Source organism: Ambystoma mexicanum, chromosome 6q (assembly GCF_040938575.1).
Source record: "Ambystoma mexicanum isolate Mex_15411 chromosome 6q, UKY_AmexF1_1, whole genome shotgun sequence".
Classification (NCBI taxonomy): Eukaryota; Metazoa; Chordata; class Amphibia; order Caudata; family Ambystomatidae; genus Ambystoma; species Ambystoma mexicanum.
In genome coordinates, this window is record NC_090937.1 from 1,619,439,561 (window position 1) to 1,619,460,711 (window position 21,151).

Below are 21,151 nucleotides of genomic sequence, written 5' to 3' on the forward strand. Positions count from 1 at the left end.
CACTCTTAATGGCAGGAGACTTGGGTGATGAGAGATTTTTGGCTAATTGGGTGGGGAGGTAGAATCAGGCCCACATCCGTGCACCTGGGTCTGGGCTTACATGCTGCTAAGTGAACCGAATGTTCCAGACATGGCACAAGTGTGCCAACCAATTCTAGAGGGCCATATAACGAAAGACCTTATAGTTTGAGGACCAATGATAAACTGTGTACTTAATAGTTTTAAAGAAGATATGTTTTAGAGGTAGGCTTATATTGTCCACCTGACAGTGGGCAACCAATCACAATCCCAGTTATTATGCAATGTGTACTTAGATATTCCCCTTAAGCCTATCACATTCTTTAGCAGGTCTTCTATTATTTGCCATGTAGTATGACATCACCTCTGACATATTTTTTGCATATAAGGACGTTTTTATGAGAAAATCATAGAGAGACTGAGTGAATGTCTGTTGATGTCCGTTGTAACTCCCTGTTTTAGATCATTGTTAATGAAACAGTATCTTTGCCATCTTCCTGAGTTGGTTCAATTATGTGGTGTCAGAGTTATTCTGTAACCCCATCCGTTGCATGCACGTTACTAAAGGGCCATAAACTCAGTGTGGTGTTGTAAGCTCTCACTGTCTCTGAGTCTCTGTCTCTCTCTGTAGATGAGAGTCGCATTGGCAAGATAACCCTTGCTGTGTCAGTGTGATGTGGATGCTCTCACTGTCTCTCTCTGTCCCACTATGTGTCTCTGTCTCTCACTGTAGATGAGAGTCACATTGACAGGTGCACCTTTTTTGTTCTTGCTCTGTCAGTGTGTTGCAGTAAGCTCTCACTGTCACTCTGTTAGCCCCTGTGTCCCTGTCTCTCTCTGTAGATGAGAGTCGCATTGACAGGTGCACCCTCATTATTCTTGCACTGTCACTGTGGTGCGGTATGCTCTCACTCGTTCTCTCTATCTCACTCTGTGTGTCAGTCTCTCTGCAGACGAGAGTCGCATTGACAGTTGCACCCTCATTTTTCTTGCTCTCTGCCTGGTCTGGTAGACTCTCACTGTCTACCTCTGTCTCACTCTGTGTGTCTCTTTCTCTGCAGACGAGAGTTGCATTGACAGGTGTTCTTGCTCTCTGTCTGGTGTGGTAGACTCTCACTGTCTACCTCTGTCTCACTCTGTATCTCTTTCTCTGCAGACGAGAGTCGCATTGACAGGTGCACCCTCATTCTTCTTGCTCTCTGTCTGGTGTGGTAGACTCTCACTGTCTACCTCTGTCTCACTCTGTGTCTCTTTCTCTGCAGACGAGAGTCGCATTGACAGGTGCACCCTCATTCTTCTTGCTCTCTGTCTGGTGTGGTAGACTCTCACTGTCTACCTCTGTCTCACTCTGTATCTCTTTCTCTGCAGATGAGAGTCGCATTGACAGGTGCACCCTCATTGTTCTTGCTCTCTTTCTGGTGTGGTAGACTCTCACTGTCTACCTCTGTCTCACTCTGTGTGTCAGTCTCTCTGCAGACGAGAGTCGCATTGACAGGTGCACCGTCATTGTTCTTGCTCTCTGTCTGGTGTGGTAGACTCTCACTGTCTACCTCTGTCTCACTCTGTGTCTCTTTCTCTGCAGACGATAGTCACATTGACAGGTGCACCCTCATTGTTCTTACTCTCTGTCTGGTGTGGTAGACTCTCACTGTCTACCTGTGTCTCACTCTGTGTGTCTCTTTCTCTGCAGACGAGAGTCGCATTGACAGGTGCACCCTCATTGTTCTTGCTCTCTGTCTGGTGTGGTAGACTCTCACTGTCTACCTGTGTCTCACTCTGTGTCTCTTTCTCTGTAGACGAGAGTCGCATTGACAGGTGCACCCTCATTGTTCTTGCTCTCTGTCTGGTGTGGTAGACTCTCACTGTCTACCTCTGTCTCACTCTGTGTCTCTTTCTCTGTAGACGAGAGTCGCATTGACAGGTGCACCCTTTTTGTTCTTGCTCTGTCAGTGTGTTGCTGTAAGCTCTCACTGTCACTCTGTCACCCGCTGTGTCCCTGTCTCTCTCTGTAGATGAGAGTCGCATTGACAGGTGCACCCTCATTATTCTTGCACTGTCACTGTGGTGCGGTATGCTCTCACTCGTTCTCTCTATCTCACTCTGTGTGTCAGTCTCTCTGCAGACGAGAGTCGCATTGACAGTTGCGCCCCCATTTTTCAGGCTCTCTGCCTGGTCTGGTAGACTCTCACTGTCTACCTCTGTCTCACTCTGTGTGTCTCTTTCTCTGCAGACGAGAGTTGCATTGACAGGTGTTCTTGCTCTCTGTCTGGTGTGGTAGACTCTCACTGTCTACCTCTGTCTCACTCTGTATCTCTTTCTCTGCAGACGAGAGTCGCATTGACAGGTGCACCCTCATTGTTCTTGCTCTCTGTCTGGTGTGGTAGACTCTCACTGTCTACCTCTGTCTCACTCTGTGTCTCTTTCTCTGCAGACGAGAGTCGCATTGACAGGTGCACCGTCATTGTTCTTGCTCTCTGTCTGGTGTGGTAGACTCTCACTGTCTACCTCTGTCTCACTCTGTCTCTTTCTCTGCAGACGAGAGTCGCATTGACAGGTGCACCCTCATTGTTCTTGCTCTCTGTCTGGTGTGGTAGACTCTCACTCTCTACCTGTGTCTCACTCTGTGTCTCTTTCTCTGTAGATGAGAGTCGCATTGACAGGTGCACCCTCATTGTTCTTGCTCTCTGTCTGGTGTGGTAGACTCTCACTGTCTACCTCTGTCTCACTCTGTGTCTCTTTCTCTGCAGACGAGAGTCGCATTGACAGGTGCACCCTCATTGTTCTTACTCTCTGTCTGGTGTGGTAGACTCTCACTGTCTACCTGTGTCTCACTCTGTGTGTCTCTTTCTCTGCAGACGAGAGTCGCATTGACAGGTGCACCCTCATTGTTCTTGCTCTCTGTCTGGTGTGGTAGACTCTCACTCTCTACCTGTGTCTCACTCTGTGTCTCTTTCTCTGTAGACGAGAGTCGCATTGACAGGTGCACCCTCATTGTTCTTGCTCTCTGTCTGGTGTGGTAGACTCTCACTGTCTACCTCTGTCTCACTCTGTGTCTCTTTCTCTGCAGACGAGAGTCGCATTGACAGGTGCACCCTCATTGTTCTTGCTCTCTGTCTGGTGTGGTAGACTCTCACTGTCTACCTCTGTCTCACTCTGTGTCTGTTTCTCTGTAGACGAGAGTCGCATTGACAGGTGCACCCTCATTATTCTTGCTCTCTGTCTGGTGTGGTAGACTCCCACTGTCTACCTCTGTCTCACTCTGTGTCTCTTTCTATGCAGACGAGAGTCGCATTGACAGTTGCACCGTCATTGTTCTTGCTCTCTGTCTGGTGTGGTAGACTCTCACTGTCTACCTGTGTCTCACTCTGTGTCTCTTTCTCTGCAGACGAGAGTCGCATTGACAGGTGCACCCTCATTGTTCTTGCTCTCTGTCTGGTGTGGTAGACTCTCACTGTCTACCTCTGTCTCACTCTGTGTGTCTCTTTCTCTGCAGACGAGAGTCGCATTGACGGGTGCACCTTCCTTGTTCTTGCTCTGTCAGTGCGTTCTGGTATGCTCTCACTATCTCTCTCTGTCTCACTCTGTTTCTCTCTCTCTGTAGATGAGTCGCATTGGCAGGTGCACCTTCCTTGTTCTTGCTCTGTCAGTGCGTTCTGGTATGCTCTCACTATCTCTCTCTGTCTCACTCTGTGTCTCTGTCTCTCTCTCTGTCGATGAGTTGCATTGACAGGTGCACCTTCCTTGTTCTTGCTCTGTCAGTGCGATGTGGATGCTCTCACTATCTCTCTCTGTACCACTCTGTGTCTCTGTCTCTCTCTCTGTCGATGAGTCGCATTGACAGGTGCACCTTCCTTGTTCTTGCTCTGTCAGCGCGTTCTGGTATGCTCTCACTATCTCTCTCTGTCTCACTCTGTTTCTCTCTCTGTAGATGAGTCGCATTGACAGGTGCACCTTCCTTGTTCTTGCTCTGTCAGTGCGTTCTGGTATGCTCTCCCTATCTCTCTCTGTCTGCCTCTGTTTCTCGCTCTGTAGATGAGTCGCATTGACGGGTGCACCCGTATTGTTTTTGCTCTGTCAGTACGATGTGGATGCTCTCACTATCTCACTCTGTACCACTCTGTGTCTCTGTCTCTCTCTCTGTCGATGAGTCGCATTGGCAGGTGCACCTTCCTTGTTCTTGCTCTGTCAGTGCGTTCTGGTATGCTCTCACTATCTCTCTCTGTCTCACTCTGTTTCTCTCTCTGTAGATGAGTCGCATTGACGGGTGCACCTTCCTTGTTCTTGCTCTGTCAGTGCGTTCTGGTATGCTCTCACTATCTCTCTCTGTCTCACTCTGTTTCTCTCTCTGTAGATGAGTCGCATTGACGGGTGCACCTTCCTTGTTCCTGCTCTGTCAGTGCGTTCTGGTATGCTTTCCCTATCTCTCTCTGTCTGCCTCTGTTTCTCGCTCTGTAGATGAGTCGCATTGACGGGTGCACCCCTATTGTTTTTGTTCTGTCAGTGCGATGTGGATGCTCTCACTATCTCACTCTGTACCACTCTGTGTCTCTGTCTCTCTCTGTAGATGAGTCGCATTGGCAGGTGTACCCTCATTGTACTTGCTCTGTCAGTGCGTTCTGGTATGCTCTCACTATCTCTCTCTGTCTCACTCTGTGTCTCTGTCTCTCTCTCTGTCGATGAGTCGCATTGGCAGGTGTACCCTCATTGTACTTGCTCTGTCAGTGCATTCTGGTATGCTCTCACTATCTCTCTCTGTCTCACTCTGTGTCTCTGTCTTTCTCTCTGTCGATGAGTCGCATTGGCAGGTGTACCCTCATTGTACTTGCTCTGTCAGTGCGTTCTGGTATGCTTTCACTATCTCTCTCTGTCTCACTCTGTGTCTCTGTCTCTCTCTGTCGATGAGTCGGATTGGCCGGTGTACCCTCATTGTGCTTGCTCTGTCAGTGCGATGTGGATAATCTCACTGCCTCACTGTCTCTCTCTGTCTCACTCTGTGTCTCACTTGAAAATATTGCTACTTTTTTGTTTCTCCCTCATAAAATAATAGTAACCCCAATACAATCCAATGGGAGAATATGATTTTCATGGGAACTGGTCGGAGCAGGGTGGACTGATTAAAGGAGAGACAATAAATCCATTTCCTCAATCTCAAATAATAGTAATCAACACCACAAAATGTACAAAGTGATTACTACAATACAAAAGCCATATTGGAATATGTGGCTCCCATGGATCGCTCCCAAGCATTTTTAAAAAAGAAAAAAACAAGCATTGGCAAAGCTAAAAATGTTACTGTTTGCAGTTGTTCATTGCATTTTGTATATATAGGGCCAATGCAGCACAAACCTGGGTCCTTCATAGTTAGAAATACTAAACATATATGAAAGTTGGTGTTTACAGAAAACATAAAATTAATAGCAGACCTAGTAAAACGACATACGTTCACATGGTTTAATACCAATATCTGGTGGTATGCAGACAACGTGTAGGGTGGGTGGGTGATGCTATGATGGCTAGGCAGCAATAGAGGAGAGTGGGTGGGAAGGTGTAGACAGGCATGGGGTAGGTGGGATGTGTTAGGTAGGGCAAGAGTGGGGTGAGTGGTTGGGGACAGGCATGTGTTAGGGTCGATGAGTACAACAAGGCTTGGGTTAGTGTGTGTGTGTGTGGTAGGCAGTTTTGAAGTGGGGGTAGGCAGGTGTGGGGGTAGGGTGGATGGCTTGTGTGAGCTGGTGTGTAGTCAGGTATGATGGAAGCATGCATTAAGTAATCCGGGTGAGCTATGTTGGGTGGGGGGTAGATATGTGTGCATCATAGGCAGGCCTGGGGTAGGGTGGGGATGGAAAGGTGCGGATGTGTGGGGGAAGGGAGGCATTGAATGGGGTGGTTGGGGATGACCAGGTGGGGAATTTGGTGGGTGGCCTGGGAAATGTGAAGGCTTGAGTAATTTAGATGGGAATCTTACCTTTGTCTGGCAGACTCCACACAGATGACTGAGAGAAAGCGCTTAGTTCTCCAGTCTGATTTATTCGCTGCTTCTTCTTGGATTTGAGTCATTGGGCACACGGTGTGTGTTCCCATTAGCATTGAGACAGATGGGATTAATAAGTGATATATGGTGTTTCAAAAAAGGGATGGTTAGGTAACCAATTCAGGTTGAATGCCACCTTGGTGACCAGTTTGCTAGTGAAACAACTTTTACAAAATACATTATTTTTTTTTGTGTTTTTGCCAGAGGTTTATAGAAGGTTTAGATATCACGACACAGAACTGGAGGATCACCATCTGTCACTAGATAAAAGGAGGGCTTTCAGTAAAAACAGCTAAAAAGTAAAATATTGGATTCTGTAGGAATGGTCAGGCAGCACACATCTGCTTAGTGACATGGGCTTGTTCCATTGTATTGTGGGGCATTTATTAAGCGCGACATTCGCCCGGGGGCATCTTGGTGCGCCTTACAAGACAGTGAGGGACTTTAGAAGAGATAGGTATCCGGGTCCATTACGGAAAGCTAGACGGGTAACCATTACTCTGTGGGTGCGTGGCAGGGAATTCCAAAGGCCTGCTGCTACCACTGAGAAAGAGCTGCCCCCAATATGACTATATTTCCCCACAGGGATGGAAGGAGGAAGGTGTCAGCAGAGCGCAGAACCCGGCCCGAGACATACGGCCGAAACACAGCCTGTACATTTTCACCTCCTTGACTGTAAAAGGCACGGTGTACCAGACAAAGAGCTTTGAAATGGTTGCGTTTGGCTACTGGGAGGCAATTACGTTTTTGAAGAATGGGAAAGATATGAGCGCAGCGGTGGGCCTAGTTGGCCAGCCATGCCGCAGAATTTTGAAGTACCTGAAGGCGCTGTATAACAGAGGCAGGTTGAGCAAGAAATAAGGAATTACAGTAGCTGATAGAGGAGGCTACAGGCGGAGAAGATGTGCTGGGATGTGACGAAGAACACAACAAAGAAGTTTAAGATTGAAGTAGCCCCGCTTACAGACTGTGCTGACCTGTGACTCTATAGAGAGGGAGGAGGAGACGTTAACAATGGGCATGGGTGAGGGAAAAGGACCCAGAGAAGACAGCCAGAAATCAGTGGTCTAAAAAGAGGAAGCCAAAGGGGGTCCACCACCAGCACCTGCCATTCAACTTGACCCAGTTACGCATTAATTACCCCACAGCCTCCAGACAAGCACAGAACCTGGCTGCTGACTCAGGAATGGAGAGGTCAAGACGGTCCATCCCTGTTGTCTGCATATAAATAGCAGAGGAAGCCGTGGGAGAAGATAAGTTTAATTAGAGGTTGAACGTAGGCGGACCCTTGATGGAGACCACAGGTGAGGCCAGCCACCTGGGAAAAGAAAGGAGAGAGAGAGAGGTTTGGCGATGCTACGATAGAAAAGAGGAGAACCGAGGCAGGACAGTGCCCGAGAGGCCGGCCCCTGCCAGTCCATCTAGCAGGACCCCATGTTCGATGGTGTCAAAGGCGGCAGAGAGGTCAAGTGTATATGCGAGATCATCCATAACAGAGACCAGGAAACTCGCGGTCCTGCGTCCGGGTTGGAAACCATACAGAGAGGCAAGAAAGAAGGAAGATTCCTCAAGAAAGGAAGCTAGCAAAGGACAGACCAAAGATTCCAGAAGTTTCAGAGGAGAAGGGAGGAGAGCGATAGGCCGGACATTAGCTGTGACCAGAGGGTTCAAGGAGGGTGTAATCTGCAGGGGGATAACAGTAGCATGCTTGAAGGATGCAGGGATCACCCCCATGAGGAAGGAAGTCTTAACGGCTTTCGTCAACAGATGGATAAAGTGGGGCACAATGTCCTCAATTATACTGAGTGGGATTGGGTAGCAGGGAGAGGCGGCCTCCAGATACAGCAGCAGAAACATCAAGAGCAGAGAAGGTCGGAAATATGGACCAGGAAGCTGAGGGCCGGGCTCTATAGGGAGCACAGGAGGGACGGATGACTGAAGAGAAGTGAAATTGATGTTGGACTTGATTTCAAGATCATGAGGGAAAGAGAGACGCATAGGTCCTGCAAAGGCCGAACAGGACCTAGCGCAGCTGAGGAAAGACTCTGTACAATTTCAAACAACTCTTTGGAGGAATTAATGGAGGCCTCAATAAGTGTGGCATAGTGAGTCTGTTTGGCACTAATAACAGCATGATGATGCTGGGTAGCGAGCTGCGACCGAGAACGTTTGGCAGTGGGGTGTAAGAAAGTCTCCATTTGCGCTCAGACTGTCTGCGCTTCAGATGTAGCATTCGGAGTTCATCAGTGAACCCCCGTTGAGATGGGTGTGCAGACAATCTGGCCCTCTTAAGAGGGCCTAACAAATCTGCTACCACTACCAGTGTGGCTGATAGGGAGCCTAGAACCAAGGAAGCAGTATCTGAGTGACGAGCGACGCCGACAGACGGCGTGGGACTGAGGAGGTGGCTTCGATACTCTCATGTCCCAGATAAATGGGACCATAAAATGATCAGTCCAGATAACTGGAAAAGTTGGATAAACCATAACCTCAGAGCCTAGTGAGAAAATAAGGTCTAGGATATTGCCTAGACCATGGCAAGGGCCAGTGACTTGTTGGGCAAACGAAACATTCTCCATAGAGGAAATTATTTTTTGGCTTTAAGGTCACTGAAATGAGGAGATGTGCGTGCCTAAGATGAATAACAGTGGTGAAGTCAAGAAAACCATCAAAGAAAGAGGGGTTGTGGCCAGGGTGGTGGAACACAACCAAAACATGTATGCAAAAGGTGGGAGATAGGGAGAAACGCACCAGCATTGCCTCCATTTTAATCTGCTGGCTGATGGTGAGCAGAGAGCATGAATAAAGAGCATTACAAATAATTGCAAGGCCACTTCCAATCCAAAGGGGGTAGGAGGCCGGACAGAGTGCAACATTTTCAAACTAGGCGGTAACATTTGGACCAGAGCATGACCCAATGTCTCACCAAGCCACGTCTCAGTGAGACAGGTGAAATCGTGTGTAAGGTTATTCAAGAGCTCATGGCAATGAGCCGCATGTGGAACCAGTGAGCGATATTTCAGAAGTAGAGACGCGCGAGAAGAAGACATGAGATCATTCACCCTAAACTGTATCCTAAACTCCTCTGGCATAACTGTTAAATATGGCATCCAAGTCAACCGGCCTCATTCCATTCGAGAGATTCCAGTCCAGTCATTTTAGTCTTTGTATACTCGTCCTTGTAGTTCATTAAGTATGTATTAAGGGAAAATCCAAAACTAGAATGTCCATAAAGCAAAGAAAAACAGGCCTGGAGTAACATCTCTTGAATGGAATGGGACATTATGATATGTGTGAATGGAGCAGTTGCATTTTCAGACATGTAAGATAATCACATGCCACAAACATATAATAGAAACATATGTGTTCCAATACTAAAAGAGGTACATGTTACAATAAAAACTTAACATGTACTCTTTCTATAAATATGATCCTTTTACCTTCTTTTGAACATACAGCAGGCCAGTCGCATGCTTTTGCTGCTGTGAACAGATTCGGCGCATGGCTTTATGGCCCGTTGTGTACATATCTCTTATATGCAGCTCTTACATGCCTGTAGTGCAACCTCACACCACTGGGGGAGCGGTGGAAAGTCCCTGTCCCTCGGGATATTGATATTTTATTTCTATCGCACTCGTACACAAGTGTTTCCGAGCGCGACAGGAGACAGGGGCTGCTCTTTTTACAGGCCTGTGATTCCTGCTCCAGAAGTTCTTTGTGTTCAGGGAGGTGCCTACAGGGCCATACTCAACGGGCATTCTGAGGAAGTTGCCAAATCTTGTCCCTATGCTTTGGGGTGATTTAGGGAGGCCACAGCCCCTGCAGAAATGAAGGGGACTGATCCCTCACCATCGTAATCTGGGCCTGGATCTTAGTTGACTGCCTGGGGGGTGGAGGGGGTTCGGGTGTTGTATCTGCCTGACATCTCGCACCACTCAATGACGTGAGGCATATTAAAGGCCCGCCTGCCGGAAGACGGCAGAGTACGAAGCATATGCAGCATTTTGGATGCGGGCACATAACACTGGCGACGAGGAGTAAAGACTACCCGGGCACAGCAATTCGAACTGTCATTCCAGCAGATAATTTTTGGAAACTGCCGAGGAGCCTCACTCCTCGGCACGTGGCAACAATAAACAAAAGAAAAACGGAGAACAAAAGGGAAAGCAGAAAAGATTTACAACATTTAATCCCCTTCCCTCCAATCAGCACATGAAGCAATGTAGTCTGACCATCTGCATTACCCAAGAAAGCAGATGAACCACCAAAAAGGGCCCTTCAACAACGTGGACACACAACACAGGTCAGGAGTGTAATGTCCTTCTTTGTTGTGGTTGTTTACATAGAGGAACAGTCCTCTGTTTATTTCAGTCAAGAGGTGGGCTGCGACCCACGTGTTTAAGGAGGTGGGGTTACCGCCATGAGAGTTCAGTTCGCGCCTGAATAAAGACATATTCAGACGTACCCGCATTCTCTCTGTGATTTATTGAGTGCTTGACATATTGCCTCCTGAATGCATTCCTGCTGTGGTTATGGTGATGTACCCACGATTCATTGAACATTTAACAAGGAGGAAGGCACTGACCCTAGACATTTAAAAGTGGACACCCCCACATGCAGCGACATGGCCACGGGTTTCAGCACACCCAGGGCCAGTACACCGGCCAGGCTGGCAGCAACACTGACACCCAACACTATACACTAGTGAAACACTTGTGTATAGGCGCGTTATAAATGCCATATCATATCATATACTCCAGACACAACCCCCCGCCAGCAATGGGGCATTTCAGCAGCACTGGGACCATTTGACCCTTACACAGACCCATCTTCTGTGGGGCCTCACTGGAAGAAGTGGATCCAAAGGTTTCAAATGGCCATGGATTGCAAGGAAATCACCACACCAAGGAAGATAAAGACACACCTGTTGATCAACGTTGGTGATGATGTCTTACACATCTTCAATTCGCTGGTGATAGGCGACGGCGCAGGCGCATACCAACTGGCCAGAGACATCCTGACTGTGCATTTTATGCCACAACTCAACCCATACTTTGAGACTTTTATTTTCTGCACCACAGTGCAATCGGAAGAAGAGACCCTAGACGCATACCATGTGAGGTTGAGGCGGCTGGCACTATCCTGCGAGTTGACTGACCGGACAATGAGAAAGAGATAAGGCGCCAGATAATACAAGGTATGTCTTCTGAGAAACTGTGCAGAATGGTCCTGGGCGAAAGAGGGATCACATTGGTAAGGATACTGGAGTATGGACGCCAGAGGGAGCTGTCACACACAAGAGCAGCCCAGATGGGCACCACCCTACAGGTGGTGCAAACAACAGCAACCACTGCGCAGGTTACAAATCGGCCCTCACAAAGGGAGGACAACATTGAGATGCAAAACTTGCCATGGTGGCGGCAGAGAATCCCCGGCCCAACAGAGTGTGTTTGGTGCGGAGAGCACAACACGGGAGAAGAAACTGCCCAGCGCAAGAAACCACGTGCAGGCACTGTGGCCGAAGAGACCATTATGCACACGTCTGCAGAGCATCAGCTGGCCAGAACCAACGCACACAACCGCTGCCTATGAAACAATCAACTAAAAAGAAGAAACAGGCGGGGACAATGCCTGGTGGTAACGGAAACAACTCATGAATAGACGAATCAGGCAATGAAGACGAGGAAGCGGTGAAAGCAATCACAGCAGGACGAGTAAAGAAAAGAGGGAAGGTCCTCCTCATCTCGGCACTAAACCAAGGCGGTGACACCCAGAAAAAAAGAAGAGGACAAAGTGCCTTACGAACATACAGAAACAAGAAACCTTGATGACCATCGACACGGGGGCATCAGTGAACGTTATGCCGACGAGTATGTTCCGAAAAAACTGAGCCTGCAACCAACACTCAAGCACACAGACACCCAACTGTTCTCCTATTGCAGCAAGAAACCACTCCCTGTGGTGGGGTAATTCCGAACCACATCGAGTAGGGGCGATACGAGCATGAACTCCAAAATCTACGTGGTCAATACCAGCATCGAGTGCATGCTCAGCTGGGAGGCCGCGAAAAAACCAGCGACTCCTCCAGTTAATTTGTGACGTTACCAACACCACTGAGATCGCCAGCCTTCTAGCCAAACACCTGGATACTCTACGAGATCATCACAGACCTTACCGGGTCGGAGATTTTCTCCACGTTGACTTCAAAGCTGGCTAGCTCCAGTTACATCGGGACTCGAGATACATAACTTCTTGCTCGACCCACCTAGGTCTGCAGCATTACAAAAGGCTAAGCTTCGGGATCTCCTCAGCAGCGGCCATCCAGGAGGTAATACAGGGCATCCCTGGTGTACTAAATGTCAGCGACGATATCCTCATCCACGCGGAAAAGGAAGAACATTTCTGCCGCCTAGAAATGGTACTTGACAGGCTGGAGAAAGCAGGGATCACTATACACAGATAAATTGCGAGTTCCTAAAGGAGGAGAACAAGTTCCGTGGCTACGTTTTCAACAAAAAGGGAATATTAGCTGACCAACAGAAGGTAGCTGATATAAAAGAAGCCTCCGCTCCTAACACACCCACAGAGGTGCGCAGCTTCCTAGGAATGGCCACGTACTGCAGCAGATTTATCCCCAATCTGGCCACCATGTCCGAGCCGCTCTGAGAACTCACAAGGCAAAATGTCAAATGGTAATGTAAGCAACAATGCATGGAAGCATTTGAGTGCATCAAAGTCACTGTCAGTTGACACCACGATGGCTTACTATGACCAAGCTCTGGACACAGAGCTGCATGTGACGCAAGCCCAGTCAGACTCGCGGCAATCCTGGTACAGAGACCTTAACAGGAGAAACACGGCTGATCGCATACGCATCCAGAGCCCTTACACTGACTGAACAGATGTACTCCCACATCGAGAAAGAAGCAATTGCGGGCCTGTTGGGGTGCCAACATTTTCATATCTATCCTTGTTGCCAAAGTTTCAAGGCGTTCAATGACCACAAACCACTCCTCCCGATCTTCACGGATCATCAGCCCACCCGCCGGCCAGGATGGGAAGAGGTTACTGCACCTGCAACAGTACGAGTTTGAGCTGGTGTACCAGGCACGGGCGGACAAACCCACAAACTTCCTGTCCAGGCACCCGCGACTGGCGACACGAGAAGTGGACGAAGTGGAGGAGACCGAGGAACACTTATGCCAAGTCATCAATGCCACGAAGCCCAAAGCAATCAGCATCGCAGACATCGTCGAGGCCACGCAAGATGACCCGTGCTGTGACATCAAAAACATGATCATAGCAGGCGAGTGGAACTCTTTCCTCTGGAATGTTGACAATCGCATCCCAGTGGCTAGAGACTTCCTAACTACGATGTTCCCGGTGCGGCAAGAACTGTCCATCACCAGAGAGGGCTTTATCCTGAGGGGCTCGCAGATTATAATCCCCTGCAGCCTACAAAACAGGATCATCTCCCTTGCACATGAGGATCACCAAGGGACGGTCCATACGAAAGCCAGGATAAGACACCGGGTATGGTTCCCACACCGAGATAAGAAAGTAGAGGACATTGTTGAGGCCTGCCTCCCATGCCAAATTACAGGGGCACTACCACACCCAGAGCCGATCCAATCGGCGGAATGTGGATCCTCGAGGTGGGACGCTATTTAGTGTCAACTTTTGCAACGTACAGGAGGGTATCTATCTCCTGGTAACAATTGACGACCACTCACAGTACCCCGAGGTGGAGATCATCAGCTCGTCTTCGGCGACACCGTAACCCCCGCACTGGAGAAGATGTTTGCGATGCATGGGTTACCACAGCATGTCAAGAGCGACAATGGACCACCATTTCAAGGAACAGATCTGAGGAGATACATGGAGGAACTCCACATCCAGCACATCCACATCACCCCTGTTGGAACTAGTGCGGACGTGAATAGATTTAGGAGGGCAATCAACAAGGTGCCACTTCTCTCCAGAAGCCAAAACAGCATCTGGAGAGTGGGCCTATACCGGATTTTGAGGAACTACCGAGTCCTACCCACAGCTCCACGAATGTACCCCGAGCAGACCTCATGTACGGGATGATAGTAAACTCGTCCATTCCTCCTCACCTGAGCAAGGGTGTGGGTGAGATCGACAGTGAGCGCACTCATGCAAAAGGAGTTACAGGGAACAAACACATGAGCCACAAGAGGAACGCCAAGGAGGCTGGACACAAAGTAGATGACAATGTGTTGGTGTTGGCCCACAAAATCAAAATTTTAATCAAGATACGACCACCATCCATGAAAGGTGACAAGGAGCCAAGTGTCGATGGTGATGGCAAGTAGAGGACAGCAAACATCACGAGAAATGCCTTCTGGTTTAAGAAAGTGTCCGAAGAGATGTGGACATATAGAAGTCAGCAACCACAAGGAGATGACGACCCTGCACAGCACCATCCGGCGCCAGCGGGGGAGGACTAGGTGGCAGCCCAGGTGAGCCATCGGACAAAGAGTTTGCTCCCGACCAGAAAGAAATTAAGCAGGATAGGGGGGTGAATTAGAGACAAGGCCGCCATCACAGCTCCATAGATACAGACTGAGGGCCACCCCAAAGCCCCAGAAAAGTTGCGGGACTATGAGTGGTGATAACCACAAAGACTGAAGGGTACTCTGTTACCATAGAAGCAAGGGAAAAGTTGTGCCTGCATTGGACTTGATTATGCAGGAGTGAGCCACAATGGTGGTTTATTGTTACTTGTTAATGTTCTGTTTGGTTGAGATAAAGGAGGAATGTTGTATCCGTCTCACGCCACGCAATGACGTGAGGCGTAATAGAGGCCCTGCCTGCTGGAAGACGGCAGAGCGGAGCACGAAGCATACACAGCATGTTTGGTTTTATTGAGCTCCCGCATCGCGCCCCCGCTGACAACGTGGTGCGGCCTGACACATACACATTGCCCGCCGGCGTCCCAGCATGGGAACGTAACAAGGGAGCGCCGTCAAACATGTTGAGTCTAGGTTTGTTAGAAAAGCAGATGCCACTCCTGGCCTCGTCAGACTGAATCACCACTGGGCCTGGCATCTGAGGTAAGAGCCCAAAGGGGAGATTTCTTACAAGTCCCATACTTTCAGAACTTTGGCATCCACTAATGGTTCCTGCTTTGCATTCTGAGGCTTGTCTTTCCGTTCTTCCTATTTTAAATCTTACACTACAAGTCCCAAAATGCAAGTCAAAAGCAGAACAGGACTGGCATCTCCAAAATCACATGGGGAATGATAATATGATATATGTTTACTTTTCTCAGTGGGGACCAACTTTGACCAACTGAAAATGCGAAACAATGTTTTGGTTGAGTCTCTTATGTATGATTCCATGCCATCTTGCAAACCATGCCCTGGGTTTGTGTTTCACTGCCAGTTGCATTATGGGAGGTGTAGTCTTGTGTTATTTAAATCAAATAAAATGGATTAAGTTAAAGTGCAGAGTTAGAATCTGGCGCTCCTAGTGATATTGTGTAATATGGCAACAGGTCAATAAGGTCCTGCTAAAACGCATTCAATTATTAACCTGTTTCGTTCCGAGTACTACTAAAAGACAACAAGGTGTACCCATGTGCACCCTTTGAGAGAACATTACCAGGAAACAGTTAACACAAGCTTATCAGAAATAACTTTGCGTAAGAACTGCTATAAGCTTTGAGCATGTTATATAGAGGCATGGGGTATAGGGAATGCTGTGACCCTCTCCAGTAGTGGCTCAATAGAATTATTGGCATGGAGTTTGCACTCCAGAAACGTGGGAGCGCTGTGAACTACCGCAGAAGAGTACATGTCTCTCATTGAGTGCTAATATACACAAAGCCTCTTACAAAGACTCTTTGAGCAACATGTTTGTTACAGGGCTATTGTCTCCCTAAGAGACCGACGCCGGGTCACGTGGGTAGCATCACGTGACGAGTGACGTATGGGGGAGGGGACGTTTGGGACAGTTAAGTTTGTACATGTGAATAAAGAAGACGCATGTACTACCTTGGCGTGTCTGTCCTTATTCAAGGTGCCCATCCAGGCCCATCAACTGGCGACGAGGTCACTTCCAGGACCACCTCCTTCTCCTCCTCCTCCTCCTCCATTCTCCAAGAGCGATCCCGCTCTGAGCTACGCCGCAAGCAAAGTCTTGCCGGCGCGTGTGTCTGATCCCAGGCCCGCCCTCCTCTTCCTGCATACAGCGGACCGATCCCGGCCCGTCCAGCATTGCCGGCGTGTCTGATCCCAGACTCGCCCCCCCCCTCCTCCTATATATAGCGGACCGATCCCGGCCCTCAGTGGTGCGCACCTGATCCCAGGCCTGCCCTCCTCGTCTGTGCACGTACAACCACACGGCACACAGGCTACCAGCAGACGGCTCATTCCAAGGCCACCCTTCTCCTCCTCCTTCATCACAACCACGTGAATCCCACGTGTGCAGCGGAATGCCTGATCCCAGGCCCGTCCTCCTCCTCCACTAGTGAGGACACCAGCACCACGTGGCCCACCACCTCCTGCTCCAGCGTTTCCACGCACCAAGACAACTGGCCCCGGCAGGGTGGAAGGGAAGCGCTCACCATACATCGACTGCGCAGCAATCCGCCAGCGGTTGCACTGGAGGCTTACGGCCCAGCTAACTCCAGAAAAAGGTGGGTAATACCCCAAAACTAACAGTGACTGCAACATAGCAAGCCCAAGCTATCCATTTGCAGCTCCTCGTACACAAAACAAGCTGCAGCCCCAGGAGGCCTAATCCACACCCCAGCAGTGACACCAAACCCAACCACCACCTCACCACCTCAAAATGAGCTCTCCACCAGATCAGCAAGATCCAACCCCTGCAGCTCCTACAGGAAACACTGCGGCCACTGCATGGTGCTTCCCCCCCATTTTCCATGACGCCACAAGCAGACAAAGGCCCGAGGTGGGTAGAGTGGTTAGAGGTTTCAACAAAGGTAGCAGGCACCCCTCTCTCGGAAGAACAAGGCATGATAACCTGTTCAGTGGTTGTTAACCACATTGAGAGTTCACTGCCATCTGCTTTTTGCTCACTGCACCTTTCACAGATGGGAAATATCCATTTGCATATCAGTCTTTGTCCCGCCCACATGGGCAGTCCAGCACCAAAATTCTATGGCAATTCCTCTCTGAACAAGAGAACCACCAGCAACCCCATACACGTGTTTCAGCCTTGCTGGGCATCATCAGTGAGGTGAAGCTGGGCCTCTCTAGGCACAGTGAGCAGGGTGTCCACGTCTGGTTGCCCACAGGTAACCTAGGGTGACCAACCCTTCAAAGAATTCAACAAAGGTAGCAGGCGCTCCTCTCTCGGAAGGACAAGGCATGATAACCTGTTCAGTGGTTGTTAACCACATTGAGAGTTCGCAGCCACCTGCTTTTTGCTCACTGTACCTTTCACAGATGGGAAATATCCATTTGCATATCAGTCTTTGTCCCGCCCACATGGGCAGTCCAGCACCGAAATGCTATGGCAATTCTTCTCTGAACAAGAGTACTGGGCGGGCGGGACAAAGACTGATATGCAAATGGATATTTCCCATCTGTGAAAGGCACAGTGAGCAAAAAGCGTGTGCTGCAAACTCTCACCTCAAGTTATCATGCCATGTTCTTTCTGGAGAGGAGCGCCAGCTACCTTTTTTGAAATATTTGTACGGAACTTGGGGTTGGTCACCCTGAGTTACCTGGGGGCAACCAGACGTGGACTCCCTGCTCACTGTGCTCAGAGAGGCGAATCTTCACCTCACTGATGAGGCCCAACAAGGCTGAAACATGTGTATGGGGTTGCTTTTGGTACTCTTGTTCAGAGAGGAATTGCCAAAGAATTTTGGTGGTGGACTGCCCATGTGGGCGGGACAAAGACTGATATGCAAATGGATATTTCCCATCTGTGAAAGGCACAGTGAGCAAAAAGCGTGTGCTGCAAACTTTCACCTCAGAACAGGTTATCATGCCATGTTCTTTCTGGAGAGGAGCTCCAGCGACCTTTTTTGAAAGAGTGGTTAGAGGACTCAACACATTCATAGATACTACGGGAGAAGAAAAATCACCGAGACTACGCAGTATGTTCTTAAACCTATCAGGGAATGACATCAAAGTGCTGCTGAAAACCATTCCAATGGCCGAACAAACTGACTTCCCAGCACTAACAGGGACTATGAAAGGTACATATTTAAGCAGTGCACGCAAATGACCGCCGAGACTGTTGATGAGTTCATCATCTGCCTACGAATAAAAAGAGCAAACTGCCAATTTCATGCTTTTTCGCTTGATAAAACCATACGCCTGAGAGTCATTGAGGGATGTGTATCCCAGACCCTAAAAAAGCAACTCCTCAAAAAGCCTGTCACAATAGAAGAAGTAAGTGAGGTGGCTAGGATCTTAGAAAGGGTTGGCAAACAAGCAACACAGATAGCAGCCAACACCTCGACGAAACAAGACAAGAATGCAATGATAGCAGCAATGCAGTCCAACACCACCAGAACAACAGAGAGACCTTCCAACTCCAATTACTCAATGATACCGAGAACCCAACGCCAGTGCTACCGCTGTGGGACGGCTTTCCCCCACGCAGGGACCTGTCCCGCACTATCCCAGCGATGCGGCAACTGCAGCAGGGAGTAACACTTTCAGTCAGTCTGCAGGGAAGGCAGATTGTTTCTGACAAAACAAATGCCTGTCGCCTCCCAGTACAAATGGCCCAGCAGGAACCCACAAGCCCAGGCGTACCAAGCCCAGGTGTACCAAACGCACCCCTACCATTAAAACCCAAGAAGATATGTCAGAGTAATTGAAGACGTCTACCCCACCAATGAGTCCCAAGAAAATGAAGGACACAAGCAGGTATCCCACATAAGAGATGAATATGATGGACTCCCATCACATCAGAACTACTATGAGGCAGAACAACAAGGATTCGACTACAAAGTCGATCAATATGACCAATACTCGCAAGACGAGTACGTCAATCTCATCATGGATGAAGGAGAAGCCAGTGAAGCACCCAAAATACTGGTAGAAATAGGAGGGAGACAATTCTGCTTCCTATTTGACTCAGGAGCAACCGTCAACATAATGGGAGAGAAGGAGTTTCACCAAATCCCTGACAAATCGGCCCTTATATCATCCGTCACCAAGATGTATCAATGGGGTGCTGCAACTCCTCTACAAACAACTGGCTCTTTCAGTCGACGATTCATCCACGGCAACCACTCCACAACAACATGCATTCACGTCTTTCGCAGCCCATCCAAAGGGAGATGCCTTCTCAGCTATAGAACCGCCTCTTGCTTAGGACTCATAGACATAGATGTCCAAGAGGGCAACAAAATCCACTCAACAGAGCCAACGCACGAGACAAGAGACAATGGGGGTAATTCCGAGGTTGGTGCTAAAGGACAAACGATGCCGGTAAAGGAATACCGGCATCGATTACCGCTACAGGATATTCTGACCTGCCAGACCGCTATTAACGGCATCGTAAAGTACAGAGCCGTTAATAATGGTCTGGGCGTGCGCACGCGACCCACCATGCTGGCATTAGCGGCATGCCGTAAACTGGAGTAGATCCCAAGTTAGGCGGAGATGCAAATAACGGCCTAAATAAGTCAGAAAAAGTGCTTACCGGCATGCCGTAAATACCGGCATCGCCGACCTACCGTTAAATACCCTGAGCAGTGTTCCCAACTGCCACAGGTGCACACAATCAGCACAGGTGGAGGTAATGGAGTCTGTCCCAGTATAAAAGGAGCACACTCACACACCACACCCCCTCCCACACCAAGATGATTCCAATAGTAGTAGCATTACTGGAGCTGGAGGACTTGCTTGCATTGCCACAACATCAACAACAACAACAACAGCAGCCACCACAGAGGAGATGCAGGAGGAGAAGGAGGGTGAGACAGGCCCAGCATGCCCCACCAGTGCAGCCACCATTACCACGCCAGCAGCCCCCAATCCCTTGCATCAGAGCCAGTCCTTTCAACCTAATCCCAGAGCAGATCCACAGCCTGTACTGTCTGGAACGGGACACCATCACCACCATAGTGGACCTGATACACGACGACATAGTGAGCCTCATTGAAATATATACCGCCATCCCCCCTCTACTGAAGGTAGTGTCTGTGCTTGCAACAGGCACCTACCAGCACACAGTGGGGCACATGCATGGTGTATCTCAACACTTTTTTTCCAGGATACTGAACCAAGTGCTGGATGCCCTCCTCAAGCACACAAGGGACTACATATCCCTACCATGAACTCCCCAGGAGATATTTGATACAAAGGTTGCCTTCCACGCACTGGCAGGCATGCCAAATTGTGTACGTGCCCTCGACTGCACCCACGTGGAGTTGGTGGTTCCGTATGCCATTGAGGCGGTGTACCGCAACTGCAAGCAATTCCACTCCGTCAATGTGGAGATGGTATGCGACGCAAGCAAGATCATCACACATTGTTGTGCCCGATATCCAGGATCGGCTCATGATTCTTTTGTCCTGCGGAATTCCACGCTACCACGCTTCAAGGAGTGACATGCTGGACGACGTGCCTGGCTGCTTGGTAAGTAGTAGGACTGGCACATGGCATTGAAAAGGGGGGAGAGATGTATACAACACCATGCTGCCAATGTCGATGTGACTGCACGATGTGCACATCACCAAACATTGTGCCCAAAACCATCACAAACAGTACAAGACACACAAATCCCATATGAATGAAGTAAGGTCGACACCTATCACGACATGACTAACAGGAAATCACCCCACATCCCACAACACGTGCACCACCCATTTGCGACCGTCACCCTCCGTAACGCCATCCTGCACCTTGCAGTGCATATGCACTATGTTGCTGTCTCCAGCATATCACCACACAGGACAAGCATCCCTGGGAGTGCATCAAACTGAACCTACTAGGGAATCCACTGTCCGGCACAGGGCTGGCACACTCACAGGAGTGCTGCATGTCACCATGGGAATGATCAATGCTGATTGCCCAATATTGCACAGGCTACTGCCATTGCTCCCTCTAAGTAAACTTCACAGGACAGAACACCTCACTAATTTGA

General features: G+C 49.1%; 1 protein-coding gene across 2 annotated transcripts in view; it reads right to left on the minus strand.

Moving 5' to 3' along the window:
* The window catches only part of LOC138515667 (probable N-acetyltransferase camello), a 42,960-nt gene that overhangs the window by 2,751 nt on the left and 19,058 nt on the right, over positions 1 to 21,151 (minus strand). Inside the window, exon 1 of one of the 2 annotated variants that reach the window (XM_069630349.1) lies at positions 5,984 to 6,065. The exons of the other annotated variant lie outside the window; for it this stretch is intronic. The gene's annotated coding sequence lies outside the window, so the exon portion shown is untranslated. Of the gene's footprint in view, positions 1 to 5,983; positions 6,066 to 21,151 lie in introns of those variants that run through there. 2 annotated transcript variants of the gene reach the window in all.